This window comes from Trichechus manatus, unplaced genomic scaffold (assembly GCF_000243295.1).
Source record: "Trichechus manatus latirostris isolate Lorelei unplaced genomic scaffold, TriManLat1.0 scaffold00026, whole genome shotgun sequence".
Taxonomy (NCBI): domain Eukaryota; kingdom Metazoa; phylum Chordata; class Mammalia; order Sirenia; family Trichechidae; genus Trichechus; species Trichechus manatus.
In genome coordinates, this window is record NW_004443962.1 from 4,882,427 (window position 1) to 4,898,871 (window position 16,445).

At 36.3% G+C, this 16,445-nt stretch overlaps 1 protein-coding gene across 7 annotated transcripts in view; it reads left to right on the forward strand.

Moving 5' to 3' along the window:
• Window positions 1–16,445, forward strand: part of DLG1 (discs large MAGUK scaffold protein 1) — a 263,904-nt gene that overhangs the window by 39,983 nt on the left and 207,476 nt on the right. The gene's annotated exons all lie outside the window — the stretch shown is intronic.

Here is a 16,445-nt window from a genome sequence, read left to right on the forward strand (position 1 = left end):
GTCTGGGGAAGTCGCTCTCAGGTGTTGCAGTACAGCCTGGCTAGAAGGTGTAGAGGTATACAATGCCAGGTATTCAGGGAACAAAAAGAGAAGGAAGATATAGAGAGACGAGAAACTGAGCAATAAAGAAAGAGAAAAAGGGAAAAAGGAAAAAGAAAACAAAACAAATTAAAAAAAAAAAAGGGCCTCCAAAGAAACAAACAAACAAAAAAACGTAAAAAGAAATACCCTCAGGGATCCCTCTGCACATCTGTGGAAGCCGAAGGGGAGTCTGCCTGCCACGCAGCTCAGCCTGGCCAGAAAGGGCTCCCAACTCAAGAAAAGTAAAAGAAAAGAAACAAACAATTCAAAACAAACGAACAAAAGCCCCCGGATCCCACCAGCGCGGCAGCCCAAACCGGGAAGCAGCTCCACACTCGAATGGAGCTCTGCAGCCCCTCAGGAAGAAGCAAAGATGGCGTACGGAGCCAGGTACTTGAGCAAAGGGAGGGTGAGGTGGCGAGAGGCAAGTAAGAAATCAAAAGAAGCAGGAAAAAAAAAAAAAAGTAACACTAGCAGCTAACAAATGGCACTCAGAGAGCCAGCTAGTGCAGGCTGGTGTTTCTGGACAAGAGACTGTGTCCGTGGGAAGCAGAGGGGGCTGAGTGTGGGTGAAGAAGGGTAGAGAGTGGGAAAGCGTATATCACAAATTACCGGAGCTCTGCAGCCCCTCAGGAAGAAGCAAAGATTGCGCACGGATGAGGTACTCGAGCGAAAGGAAGGGGGAGGTGGGGAGAGGCAAGGAAGAAATAAAAAGTGGAAAAAAAGCAATACCAGCAGCCAACAAATGGCACTCAGAAAGTCACCCGTTCGGGTGTGTGGAATGAAGCAGCCGCTGTTTCCCAGTCAAGAGACTGTGGCCACGGGAAGCAGAGGAGGCCGAGTCAGGGTGAAGAAGGGTGGGGGGTGGGAAAGCGTATATCGCCAGTTACCGGTTGTTTTGTCTCCTGCTGGAAGTTCCGTGAGGCTGCTTTCTCGTACCCCATTTGCTCGTCTCCGATAGGAGTTCAAGATGGCTAATCCACGCTGCGTTAGCTGGTAGGGGACCTCTGCATGAATCTCTCCTCACTCTCCTTTCTCTGTCACTTTTCTCCCTTCATTTGGTGCTTGGCTGAGTTGTTTATCTCTTCATTTGATGTTTTAGGGTTTCAGGATTGTTGTATTCTCTGTTCGGCTTAGTTTTTCGGATCTTTGCTGTGGAGGGATGGCGTGGTGCTTCTGCCTAGGGCACCATTTTGCTGGAACGCCCCCGTGTGAATACTTTAAGTAGAAGAGTTCTTAGAATCCACTGAACTTTTATTTCGTAAAATGGGAAATTGAGACCCCAAATTAGAAAATTACTGCTTAAAGTTACATGCCTGTTAATTGGCTGAAACAGTATTTCTGACTCTTGGTATAGTGATTTTCAACTTCACTGTTATAAGGTCTGCCATATTTAGGGATGCTTCTCTCTCTGGGCTAAACTGTTACAGATAGAATAAAATTTTCACATAAGGTAGAAATTTCAGAACATTAAGAGAGAAAACAGCTAAAGGATTTCACATGCCTCTTTATTTTCACTCACCAAATGAAATGCCCATTCAGCACTTAGGTTTTAGTTAAAACACTAAACTGTAAGTAAGGAGTCATGAGCCTTAAGTGGGCTTTCCTCTTTAATGTTGGGAGCAAATGATTGTTGAGGGTGGTGTGGGGAGAAAGAATGCTCTTAGTCTTTAATTGAATTTGTAATTTCCTGGCTGTCTGTCCTGCATGGGGGAAGGAATGTGTTGGCTCATGATGCAGTTTACTTACGCTCACCCCCAAGCCACACACACATGCACATATATATATATCCATCATCATTCCATTGCCATCAAGTCGATCCTGACTCATAGGACAAAAAGTAGAACTGCCTCATAGGGTTTCCAAGGCTGTAAATCTTTACGGAAGCAGACTGCCACATCTTTTCCTGTGGAGCGGCTGGTGGGTTCGAGCTGCTCACCTTTCGGTAAGCAGCTGAGTGCTTTAACCATGGTGCCACCAGGGCACACAAACATGCACATATATAGAGAGCTGTATCTAACGTTTATTGTGCACTTAAGAAGGTTGGCATTATTCTAAGTACTGTGTACGTATTATTTCATTTAAGTACTATACATGTATTATTTCATTACCTCGCCCAGAGCATAAGATCTCCTGGGGAGATTTAACACAGAGTTTTTGCTAAGGTTTGGTTACAGATTCACAGTCTCAGCCTAACCAGACTGTGAGGACAACAATCTCATTAGGCTTCTGTTCAGGTTAAAGTCCTTCTGGACCTATCTTAGGTATATCCTATTAGGCTTTAAACCAAAGGCTATCACCTCATACACATCAGTAATATTAATAATAATGGTTCTTATTATGTGATAGGCACTGTACTAAGTGCTGTACGTGTATTAAGTCTTTTTCACAACCCTTGTAGTGAAACTTCATTTAGTATGAAAATTGCTGATGCAGTTTTCGGCTATTTGAAATGTTAGGAATAGGAGCGGGAGATAAGAAACAAGTGGGAACAGTCCAGTCGTTTGAATTTGAGGTCACTCATAATATCTGTTGACTGTGAGGAGGCATTATGGACAGGACTTGCAGGTAATCTCTTACCTACGGTATATTTTTACAGGGGAGGTGTGGCTTAAAACTTAGGAGAATGAAAGCCAGTTGCATCCCTGTGTCTTGTCCCTTATCTGTAGCCTTTCTAGCTCTAATCCCAATGATTTTCAGGACAGAAGATGAATTCAGAGTTAGGTTACCTCTCGGTTAAAAATGAAGTCTTGAGGAATTTGAAATGGTACGTATGTTATAACTATCTTTTTGTGGTGTTGAGTTTTTTTTAGGGGGGCAAATGATCAGGTGAAATGGATTTAGTTAAGTGGCTAGAGTTGAAATCTAGCTTTAGTGGTAAAATGATGTTATTACTGTTTTTAGTAAAGAGAAGAAAGGTAAATTTTGGAAATAATATATTAAATCATTTCATTTTGTTCTTCCTACTCCCCTTCTCAGAAATACCACATGGAATATTCCACTCATTACTGCCTCAGAAAGTCATTACTTTGCAAGCTGCAGTCCTGTAATGGTTTAGTGAAAAGAAATATTTGCTTGCGTTTTTTTTTAATGATTTTTTTTTTTTTTTTGGTAGTTGTTTTTTGAATATCAAAACTATAGCAAAGAAGGAGAGAAGCAGATTTAAATTTATACCGGAGAAACCTCTTTGTGGAGCATTTCATCAGATGATTCACTGACAGCCTCATATCTTGAAAAGAGGGATTATTGAAATAGCGCCTGAAGCAGCAGTTGACTCCTGTGGAATAAATCCTGACATCTTCCACAATGTGTCTTGTAGGATAATTTCAGGTTCTTCAGATACAGATTACATAAAGAAGATTGTAGAGCACGTGACACATTCTGGTTTCTTGTATTTCCAATAGTAGAAAAATTGCTACCTCTAAGAATGGATCCTGGAGAGATCTTGTCACAGTTATAACTTTTCATCTGTGGTTTTCTCTCACAACTTTATTACTTTCTCATTTTTAATTTTTGTTCAATTAGGTGACTTAAAGTAGTTTTGCAATAAACTGCTTTATGTATAAATTATTTATCGTAATGGTAGAGTAATGGATTGCCTGTGCATTGTAACCACAAAGGTAAGTTATGATATGCTTTCTGCATTTCATTGTTTGTGACAGATTTTGAGAGGCCTTTTGTTCATAGATATATTTTAAAGACAAGGTGCAACCATTGTTATGTATTTGAAAATATATATTTGAATACATGTGATGCTTAGTTTCTATCCTTTAGGAAAGGTAATGTTCTGTAATGTTTTTCAGATAGCTAAAAATAGTGTGTTGAATGGATATTTTTTCCTTTCCTGAAATTTACAGAAGGCCTTTCTTCAACAGAAAAGGTTTATAAGGCCTTGATTACATTCTAATCTTTCTAGCAAATGTATTCTCAAAGTTCTCCCCCGTACTTTATTTTCTGTCCCAAAATGTCATACTAGTTGAAAATATAACTCATTTTGAGAAAATATTCTAGATTCTTCCATCTATTTAAAATATAGTTTTTTTTTTTTTTAAGAAGAGGAAAATAAGTTCTGATTGTGTTGCCTTTGGAAATATGTTGATTGGATTTAAAATGATTAAACTTATACAAGTACTTCTTCAAGTACTTGTTTTGAAGTCTGTTTTGCTTGGTGTCCTCAAAGTACAGCATACTTAACTTATATCTCTAAGTTTGGCTTTATAAAATTTCTGAGCACCAGTTTGTGAATAGTATGATTGTGTGATTATAGATTCAGGACACTTACATTTTAAATTTATACATAGGTTTTTAAAATATGGGTAATTTACTTTTTTGGTTTTTATTTCTATACCCTAATGCCACATAATGATTATTAGATGAAATTTTGAGATCTTTTATTATGTTCAGTAATAAAAAATATTGTAAATTCTGAAAGCAGGCTCTTATAACTTCTGTATAGTGATTTATTTCTCACAAGAGGAAAAGTGGGAAAATTGATGGAAATTAGTTTTCTTTGCTTGTTCTTCCCAGAGAGTTATAGTTCACACAGTAGGAGTTTTTGATCAGATACAGACATGCTCATTAGCTGGTCATATCTCCTGCTTACAAATGAGCCTTCTGTATACCTCTAGGTAAACTATCTTATTGAAATATTCTTAAAGAATGTTTAAAGGGCACATAAGCTGGAAAAACATTGTTTTTGTGTATTTTGTTTTCTCTGTGAGTTCTTTTAATGGTTGTCTGTAGTTGGTTCTCCCTGTGATTTACCTTTTATCACTCGTTCTAGTTTTTATTTCCGGTATTATAGTAACGTTATTTGGAGTGATCTACCTCTTTTCTCTGCCCTCTCCTGAATAGATGTAACATTTTTGAATTTGACCCTTTCCTTATTTAGCAGAAGAGAGTTACTATTATTTAAAAAAAAAAAAAAAATTGGGTATAATCATTATCCTAACATTTTTATAAGTTTTTATTATGTAACTGTTAAAGCAAAAATAGAAAAAGATGTGGGTTGGAAATTAAGAAGCCTGAAACATTATTTGTAGTCACTTGAAAGAGCTAAATTAAAATAATTTGTTCTATTATTAGAAATAAACTCTCTGAACATATTTAACCAATAGCTACAGCAGAAAGAGCAAAATTCTTGATTTTTTTTTTTTGCAACTAAAGCATTACAGTGTGCCCCATGTTTCCAGTGTTTTCCCTCTTTCTAATCTTTAGAGAGCTTTATGGTTTTATACATGTTTTTAAAGTCTAACAATATAGTTGATGTAATTCTATTGTGTTAATACTAAACACCTCTCAAAGTGAAAATTTTTCGTCATCCGCCTCCCCTCTCTCCTACTTGTGTAGGCATGATGAGTTAGGTAGGCATGTTGCATCACTGCTACCATGGATACCCTTAAGAACAGGCATGTGGGTTGAGCTAAAGTGATGATTAGTTTTCTGGGTTTTTTTCTCCCATAACTATATGTTCTTCACAATGAAGACTTTCAAAATGTTTGCAAATGACGAGTGTGAGGTGTGATGACTAAAAATATCACTGCTATCGAACTGCCAAATCTTGGCCTCATTTACAGTAGTATTAGTGCCATTTCCTACTTTAAAGCATCATAAATAGCTCTACATTCCTTTTTGGATTAATATGTTTTCAATGCAAATAAATGTTTGTTTTGTCTCTTAGTAAAAATGAAAATATATTTCCTCTTTGAATTTTAAAAAAATATTATTACGAATGTGTATGTTCTGCAAGGGCAAAGATCCTAGTGAGCATTTCCATCACAGCATTATTTACTATGATTGTTAGTATACTTACATAGATTTTTATGTAGTTTAATTAGCTTGAATACAATAATTTTGTGTTTTTCCACATAATGTCTTTCTAAGAGATACTTATGTGTTTGTAAATTCTTGTGTTCTTAGCTAGCTGCCTTGTTAAGTATATGTGAGTTGGGGTGGAGTTAATATTGTCAGGGGACCAGACAGAGAAGTGTGGTTTTGTCTGGCTTGTTGTCACTATAGGAAAATTAAAATCTGCGCATACAAGGTCTACCAAATGTGATTTTGGGAGTAGTGTTATATACCATGTGTTTTCTTATGTTAGCAGTAAAGCAGTATGTATAAACGGCAGCTAAAAACTTTCGTATTCTTTAGCATAGAGGCTTCCTACTGTCCAGTAACTTCCGAGAGAGTTGTATAACTTTAGTACCAGAGTTTTTTGTAGTAGGTTCACGTCTTTCTTCATCTTTTGTTATACTGCTTGATGATCAAATAGGGAAGGACTATTTAAGTAGAAGTTTAGGTGAAATTACTTTAAAAACTGGAGAGGGGTGCTTTTTTTAATGATTCAACCTAGTGTGCTCTTGATGAAGCATAGAAAGGAGAAAAGGAACTTTCATATTTCAGGAGATTCTCTTACACTTAGTGCTGGTTATTATTATTTTTATTATTTAACTTATTTGCCAAAACTTGGAGGTCACGTTAAGTGTCATCATGGCAACGTTGGAGTGTTTGAAGTATATGCAGCCCTGACAGTCTCTCCCAATTAAGGAATTAGTAATACATATGTAGTAGGAGCTGCAGACCAGGTTTTTGCTATTTTTGTTATCAGGCCTTTTTTCAGTTCTTGTGAGGTGTTTCTTTTCTGCTTTGAGATCTTTTTATATAGTAGTTTCTTCTGTTTGCCAGCACTTACCCCAAATCTTATTAACCCTTCAGATTCCAGCTTATTGATTACTTCCTCAGGGAAGCCTTCCTTGATTCCTAAGATTAAATTAGTTCCCTCGATGTATACCTTCTCTAAGTATACTTTTCTAACGCAGTATATCACATGTTTGTATGATTATTAATGTGTGTTTCCCTCAGTGGACTGTAAGCTTTGCGAAAGTAAGACTATGTTTACTCCATGGTGTCTCCAAAGCCTGACCAAGTATCTAGTACATAGTGGGTATTCAGTAAATATTTGTTGGTTGAATGAAGCTTTGGCACAGATGATCCAAACGTGTGGATTTAAAAAAAAAAAGAAAAAGGAACATTTTCCTTTGTAATGCACTTTAATTCCCATTTTAAACATGGTTATATGTTGACATACTGAGAAATTGTTACTAAAATTTATTTATCTTGCTATATTTATAATGAATTCAAAACGATCCAGAAAGTGGCTTATTTTCCCAGTGTTTTCCATCTGTTTCTTAGAATATGTGGAAAACATCATTATCATTATGTCTGACAGTTGGCTACTAGTCCCTTAAATATTTAACTGGTTGAGTGATTATGTATATAAAGTATTTGTTTCTTGCTTATACTTAATTTGCTCTGCCCCATAGGAAACCATTCATATTTGTTTCTGTTATTTTCCCTGGGTAGTGCAAATGGTTAATATTCTCAGCTGCTAACTGAAAGGTTAGAGGTTCGAGTCCACCCAGAGGCACCTCAAAAGAAAGGCCTGGTGATCTGCTTTCAAAAAATTGGCCATGAGTCAGAGTTGACTTAATGACATCTGGTACAGGTATTATCTTTCCAGTGTTTATGCAACCATAAGTAAATAAAAATGTTTTTATTTCCCTCTTTCCTTACAACAGGTAGTATACTTTATATGTATTTAAATTAGCATAGCGCGCTTATAAAAATGCCTTGCAAGGGGAAGGCACGGTTGGCGAGTAAACAGAAGGCGTGCGTTACTTGCTTGAAAATACAATATTTGAAAACTTTCACTGCAAGTCTTTCACCCCTTGCTGTTTTCACTTAAAATATCCTGAAAATCTCTTTATTTTAGAACATAGTGCTTTTCTTCATTCATTTTTATAGAAATACAACATTCCATTCTGTGGATGTACTATAGTTTATTTAACCAAAGATGGACTTTTAAATAAATTACCTGGAACAGCTAGTTTCATTTGGAACAAGATGGAAGTTGGATCTGTACCTAACACTGTGTATCAGGAAAAATTCCAAATTGTTGAAATACATAAATGTACTTTTGCTGGATGTTGAGGTTATTTCCGATCTTTTACTATTATACACAATCTTCAATAAACAACTTTGTCATTTTTTTACTTGTGCAAGTATATATGTATGATTGATTCTCAGAAATAGGATTGCTAGTTCAGAGAGTAAATGCGTCTATAATTTTGGTAGCTGTTATGCATGTGAAAGCTGGACAATGAATAAGGAAGACTGAAGAAGAATTGATTCATTTGAATTATGGTGTTGGTGAAGAATATTGGATATTCCATGGACTGCCAGAGGAATGATCAAATCTGTCTTGGAAGAAGTACAGTCAGAATGCTCCTTGGAAGCAAGGATGGTGAGACTTCGTCTCACATACTTTGGACCTGTTATCAGAAGGGATCAGTCCCTGGAGAAGGTCATCGTGCTTGGTAAAGTTAGAGGGTCAGCGAAAAAGAGGAAGACCCTTGATGAGATGAATTGACACACTGGCTGCAACAGTGGGCTCAAGCATGGCAATGATTGTGAGGATGATGCAGGACCAGGCAGTGTTTCGTTCTGTTATACACAGGGTTGCTATGAGTTGGAAGGGACTCGACGGCACCTCACAACAACTACACTGAGTTGGTACCTACTGGATAGTAGAGGCTGCTTTCAAGTACTACTCAACTTTGGCTCATCCTTTCACAAACAGACTTTCCAAATGAATAAGGGTAACTGAGATTTAAGTTTTTCTTATTTTGTCATTCTCTCACTTTTTTTATTCCTTGTTGTCTGGTTTCTGCAGCTATCACTCAACTAAAGATGTATTCTATAATGCCGTTTAGTTTGAGCAGTAAAGAGTAAAGGATAATAATTAAGAGAGCAGGCTTTGGAGCCTGCTGAGGTTCCAATTCCAATGCTTGATTCTTGGACAAGTTGTTTACTTCCTCTGGGGTCAATTTCTCTGTAAACATAGGGAAAATAATGGTACCTATTTTATAGGGTTGTCAGAGATTGATTGAGGTGATACCTGTCAAAGTGTGTGAAACAATGCCTGGCACATAGTAAGACTTTAATAATTATTAGCAAATCTTTTAAATAATTTTTATTAAATAATCATAAAATATATAGTCTCTTGGTTGAACAGAACAGTCTTTTTGAATCATCCTCTTTCTGTCTTTGATGTTGTTGGTTTTCCCTCTTTTATAATTCTTGTTCTTTGCCTTTTATGATGAGATAGCCTGCTGGTTTTATTTCTTTATTGGATAGTTTAGATGCTGCTGTATCATTAATGTAAGCAGAAAATTGGAATAAATGGTATATGAAAGAGGATGAGATTAAAGGACTCTTCTGCCCATGCCTATAGGGCCACTATGAGTCGGAATCAATTCAATGGCAACGGGTTTGTGTTTGGTCTTTTTTTACCCATGCCTGCTTCTGCGTTATCTGCCATTTCTTTTGCTGGTTGTATTTTGGATTTAAGAGCAGGTCTTCTGAGTTTTGATTTCCCTAGCTCCCTGAATCTCAGGTTTTGATTTCCCTGGTCTCTGAATCTCTGGTTCACAAAACATCATGGGTATAATAACTATTGATACTTCTATTGGTGATTCGTGTGTGACTAGGAAGAGATATTTGTGATTCCAGTGTGTACTCAACAATATTTGTCTTAATTGGATAACTAATATGATGGTAGGTAATATGTAAATCACTAGAGAAATGTTGAATCATTTTGGTGTATCACTCTGGGAATTAATACAAAATGTGTCTCCTTTGAGTGAAACAGTGTTTGTCTTTTATTTAAATGTTCATATTTATATATGTCAGAGCACTTTTACTCATACAACGTGGTATTAAAATTATAGGTTAGTCAGCAACTTTGAAAGGAATGTGAGACCTTTTAACAGAAAGTCTCAGTACAGAGATTTCATATTTTTTGAATTTTTAAAGTTAAAATTTAATAGCAAATAGAAATGCTGCCCTCTAGTGTTGGCTATTGCTTAGGTGTTCGTTCCATCAAAAAATGTTCATTGTCATTATGGCTTTTAGAAGAACTTAGATCCTGGAACAAACTTTAGTTTAGCTTCTCATTTTATGTGAGCTTTAAGTAGTTGCTAGGTGGATCTCTTATGGTGTATGACTCAAAGTTTGTATTAATAGCTCATAAGCAAACTAAAAATAATTTCTATAGGTTAAGATGATTTTTCTAAAATAACCATGGTTTTAATTTATCTTGTTATTTAATGTATGTATAATTTTAATCAGTATTAAATAGGGATGTAAGATCTTTGTGTGTTTACTAAAAGTATACACTACTTAAAAATGGTGATATCAGACAAATTATTTAACCTGGATTTCATATTTTTTGTTGTAAATTGAGGGGATTAGAAGAGATGATTTTTAAGATTCCTTCCAACTTTGTTTTGTTGAGTGCCTTCCACACATAAGGTTACTATACTGTATATAAGATAGACATGGGAAAACAAAGATTGGTATAGTTTTTACTCTAGATCAGAGGTTGGCAAATTGTGGCCCATGGGCCAAATCTGGCCATGTCTATTTGTTTACTTGTTGTCCATGACTGCTTTCATGCTGCAGTGGCAGAGTTGAGTAGATGCATTAGAGATTGAATGGCCTGTAAAGTTAGGAATATTTACTACATTTTACAGAAAAACTTTGCTGATCCTGCCCTAGATGAACTTCTGGTCTAGTGCAGAAGATAAATATGTAAAAAGATAATTTTAAGTGGGTAAGTTTTTACAAAGGACACATAGACAAAGTGCCAGGAGTAGTTCAAATAAAGCTAGCATGCACTTAAGGAAAATATGCTTTCTTCATCTGCACCATTCTCCCAATTCAGTAATGTACTAACATCTTCCAGTAGTTCCTGACAATTCCCGTTTATTGTCGTCAGAGATCCTCATTCACAGTCTGGTTATTATCATAGTTGTTGTTACTTAGATTTTTGCATTTTGTTGTTGTTATTTAGATTTATGCATTGTGTTGCATTTTATAAATATGTAACTCAGTGACTTCATATATCTGTATAATTACTACCCACGTCAAGATATAAAACATTTCCAGTACCTCAGAGGACACCCTTTTGTGTCTTCCTAGACACAGCATCTCAACAGGAGAAAGACCTGGTGATCTGCTGTCATTAAGATTACAGCTGATAAAACCCTATGGTGCAGTTTTACTCTGTCATATAGGGTCACTATGAGTCAAAATCGACTTGACGGCACCTAACAACAACAGACAGTACACGCTATCACCAGAGGTAATCATTTTTTTGACCTGTATCACTGAAGATTAGTTTTGGACTTCATATAAATGGGATTATACAGTGTATATGGTTGTGTAAGGCTTTTTTTACTCAGTATGTATGTCATTGCCTGTGTCACTAGTTTGTTGTTTTTTATTGCTGTGTAATATTCCATTGTGTGAATATACTACAACTTGTTTATTCTGTTCCTGTTAGAATTTAGGTTGTTCCCAGTTTTGAGCTATTAGGAATAAAGCTGCTTATTCATTGATCATTTTTATGCACATCTTTTTGTAGACATAATGCACTAATTTCTCTTGGGTTCTTAATTCATCTTGTAGAGTTCTTACCAGAAAACTTTTATTTTATAGGACAAGGTGGAAGAGAAGAATCAAAGACATTTTTGCCTGCTTTATAAGTTTGCCTAGTCTCTTGCTCCATTACTTTCTTGATGTTGTTAGGTTCTGTCAAGTTGGTTCCGACTCATAGCAACCCTTTGTACGATAGAACGAAGCACTGCCCAGTCCTGGACCATCCTCACAATTGTTGCTGTGTTTGAGCCCGTTCTCGCAGCCATTGTGTTAATCCATCTTGTTGAGTGAGGGTCTTCCTCTTTTTTGCTGACCCTCTACTTTACCAAGCATGATGTCTTTCTCTAGACACTGGTCCCTCCTGATAACATGTCCAAAGTACATGAGACAAAATCGTGCCATCTTTGCTTCCAAGGAGCATTCTGACTGTATTTCTTCCAAGACATACTTGTTCATTCTTCTGGCAGTCCATGGTATCTTCAGTATTCTTTGCCAACACCATAATTCAAAGGCATCAATTTTTCTTCGATCTTCCTTATTCATCGTCCAGCTTTCGCATGCGTAGGAGATGATTGAAAATACCATGGCTTGGGTCAGGTGCACCTTAGTCCTCAAAGTGACATCTTTGCTTTTTAACAAACACTTTTAAGAGGTCTTTTGCAGCACATTGGCCCAATACAATACGTCGTTTGATTTCTTACTGCTGCTTCCATGAGTATTGATTGTGGATCCAAGTGAAATGAAATCCTTGACAACGTCAGTCTTTTCTCCGTTTATCATGATGTTGCTTATTGGACCAGTTGTGAGGATTTTCTTTATGCTGAGGTGCAATTCATACTGAAGGCTGTGGTTTTTTATCTTCATCAGTAAGTGTTTAAAGTCCTCTTCACTTTCAGCAAGCAAGGTTGTGTCATTTGCATATCTCAGGTTGTTAATAAGTCTTCCTCCAGTCCTGATGCCGCGTTCTTCATATAGTTCAACTTCTCGGATTATTTGCTCAGCATACAGATTTAATAAGTATGGTGAAAGGATACAGCCCTGACACACACCTTTCCTAATTTTAAACCAGGTTATGTCAAGGCTTGTGTTTTTTGATTTTGATTGAGTGCTTTATATAATGTGTAAAAGAACCATTGAGATGGAACCAATATTCTTTCCCTTTCAAGAAGCTAGAGTGAAGCTATCCAAGTGGATGCAATATTGGATATGTCATAAGACTTCTTAATTTCATTTATTGTACTTTTTACTGTTAGAATGTCTGTTTGCTCGTTTTCAGAGATTTCTGTTTTTCTTTTAAATTATTCCATATTGGGTCCACTGTGTACCTGTTTTCCTCTTTTAAAGTTATTTTCTGCTAGTTCTAACAAATGTGATATCTGCCTGCTGTGAGTCTACTTCTTTTGATTTTTTTATCTTCATTCATGTTTTTCTGCTTTTCCCCCAGGTCTTGAAATTTTTTATTGTGTGCTTTATATAATGTGTAAAAGAACCACTGAGATGGAATCAGTGTACTTTCCCTTTCAAGAAGCTAGAGTAAAGTTATCCAATTAAGAGTTGAGTTTGTTTAGGGCTAGGTTGCTGCTCTAGTTAGTTTCAGCTCACTTCTGTTTTCAAATATCATAAGGGTGAGATTGGTCCTGTGTGTGTGATGGGTTCTTCCCACTAGTAAGCTTTAGGGTTTAAGAACTGTAAGACTGCAGAAATGTTTCACTGCCTTTCCAGCCCAGTTCACAGCCTCCTACACTGCTGTTTCCTCAGGAAATGTCCCATGAGGGAGATCTAATATGTGGGAGCATCAAGCTCTCCGTTTTACGTTCCTCCAGATTCCAACTTGTCATGCCGCCCATATGGTCATTTAAAACTTCCTTGATTTCTCCTTACCCTAGCAGAGTTCCTCAGCCTATATCAGACCCAATCCTTTGCACACTTGCACCTAGACTTGCTAAAATACTCTAGTTAAATAAGTGACCACTACTGTCCACTTTTCGTAGGAAAGGCTTATCTCTCTTTGGAATTTAGTTTCTTTAGACAAATTTGTGTTTGGAAATTTCCACTGTCCTTTTTTTTTTATTTAATTTTTTCATTTTGAGATAATGGTAGATTCATAGACATTTATAAGAAATAATACAGAGTGATCCCATGTACCCATTACTCAGTTTCCTCCAATGGTAGCTATAGTACAGTATCACAACCAGGATATTGACATTGATATGCTGGAGATAGAGAACATTTCCAGCACCACAAGGATCTCTCATGTTGTGTTTTTAAGGCAAACCCACTTCTCTCCCACCCCACCCCCTTCCTAGCCCATAGCAGCCACTAATCTGTTCTCCATGTCTATAATTTTTATTTCAAGAATGTTATATAAGTGGAATCATACAGTATGTAACCTTTTGGGATTGGCTTTTTTCACTCAGTGTAATTGTCTGGAGATTTATCCAGAAAATTTTTGTTGCATGTATTAAAAGTTTGTTCATTTTGTTGCTAAGTAGTATGGCATGGTATGGATGTACCACAGTTTAACCATTCACACATTGAAGGACATCTGAGTTGTTGTCAGCTTTTAGCTATTGTGAAGAAAGCTGCTATAAACACTCATGTACATTGTTTTGTGTATATAGTCTTTATTTCTCTGGGATAAAGGCCCAGGAGTGCAATTGCTGGGTCATATGGTCGTTACGTGTCTGGTTTTGTAAGAAACTGCCAGACGTTTTCCAGAGTGACTGTACCATTTTACATTTACACCAGTAATGTATGAGTGATCCAGTTTCTCTACATTCTTGCCAACATTTGGGGTTGTCACTGTTTTATTTTAGCTGTTTTCACAGGTGTGTAGCGATACCTCATTGTGGCTGTAATATACATTTCCCTAATGGCTAATGATGTTGAACATCTTCCTGTGTGCTTATTTGCCATCTGCATATCCTATTTAGGAGTCCCTAGGTGGTGCAAATGGTTAACACACTCTGCTGCTAATGGAAATGTTGGAGGTTTGAGTCTATCCAGAAGTGCCTGGGAAGAAAGGGCTGATGATCTACTTATAAAAAAAAATCAGCTACTGAAAACTATATGGAGCATAGTTGTATTCTGACACACGTGGGGTCATCATGAGTTGGAATTGGCTTGACAGAAACTGGTTTTTATCCTCTTTGATGAAATTTCTCTGAATATCTTTTGCCCGTATTCTAATTGATGTTGTTTTTAACTCTTGAGTTTTGAGACTTCTTTATGTAGTCTAGTATACTCATCTTTTGTCAGATACATCATTTGCAAGCATTTTCTCCCAGTCTACAGCTTGTCTTTTCATTCTCCTAGTGTAGGGTCTTTCACGGAGCAAAAGTTTTTAATTTTGACAAAGTGCAGTTTATCAGTTTTCCTTTCATGGATCCTACTTTTGATGTCAAATCTAAGAACTGTTTGTCTAGCCCTAAATTCTGAAGATTTTCTCTCTTTTTTTTCTAATAGTTTTACATTTAAGTCCTTGATCCAATTTGAGTGTATTTTTTGTATAAGATGTGACACTTAGGTTGAGGTTCTTTTTTTTAGATGTCCTATTACTCAGAACCATTTGTTGAAAAGGTTATGTTTTCTCCATTGAATTGCTTTTGCAGCCTTGTTAAAAAATCCATTGGACATGTTTGTGTGCATCTGTTCCTGGGTTCTCTGTTCTGTTTCATTGGTCTGTGTGTCTGTCCTTAATGAAAATACCATACAATTACTATAGCTATATAATAAGTTTTGAAATTAGGTAGACTGATTTCTCTTTATTTTTCTTTACAAAAATTGTTTTAGTATTCTAGTTCCTTTGCTTTTCCAAATAAATGTTAGAATAATCTTGTCTATATCTAGAAGAAGTCTTGCTGGGATTGTGATAGGAATTTAATTTTGTTAAACCTGTACATCAGTTTGGGGAGAGCTGGAAGCCTCGTGGCGCAGTGGTTAAGAGCTCAGCTGCTAACCAAAAGGTTGGCAGTTTGAATCCACCAGCTGCTCCTTGGAAACCCTATGGGGCAGTTCTACTCTGTCTTATAGGATCGCTATGAGTTGGAATTGACTTGACAACATGAGGTTTGGTTTGGGTTTTATTTATCATCTTTGTCTGGTTTTATCAGGGTAATGCTAGCTCATAAATGAATTGGGAAGCATTCTTTTCTATTTTGTGGAAGCTGTTATGTAGAATTGGTTTTAATTCTTCTTTAAATGTTTGATTCAACTCTTCAGAGAAACCATCTGGACCTGGAGATTTCTCTTTTGGGAATTTTAAATTATAAATTTAATTTCCTTTAATAGTTAATAGGACTATTCAGATTATCTATTTCATATTGGTTTAGTTGTGGTAATTTACGTTTTACAAGGAAGTTGTCCATTTTGACTAAGTTGTCAAACGTATGTGTGTAGAGGTGTTTGTAGTATCATTCCCTTTTTTATCCTTTTGATATCTGCAGGGTCTGTAGTGATATCCCCTGCTTCATTACTGATATTGGTAATTTCTATCTTCTCTCTCTTTTTCTTTGTTAGTCTTGCTAGAAGGTTGTCAATTTTATTCATTTCAAGGAGCTGGTTCTTTGTTTCACTGTTTTTTTTTTTTTCCTTTCTTTTTCAATATTATTGATTTCTGCTTTTAACTTTTCTTCTGCTTGCTGTGGGTTTATTTTGCTCTTCTTTTTCTAGTTTCTTGAGATGGGGCCTTACCTTAGATTGTTGATTTGAGACTTTTCCTCTTTTCTCATATATGTAGTTAGTCTGTAAATTTCCCTTCAGCACTGTTTCAGCTGTGTCCTACATATTTTGAAACTTTCCCTTTGACTCATGTATTATTTGGAAGTATGTTGTTTAGTTTCAAAGTATTTGGAGATTTTTCTCCT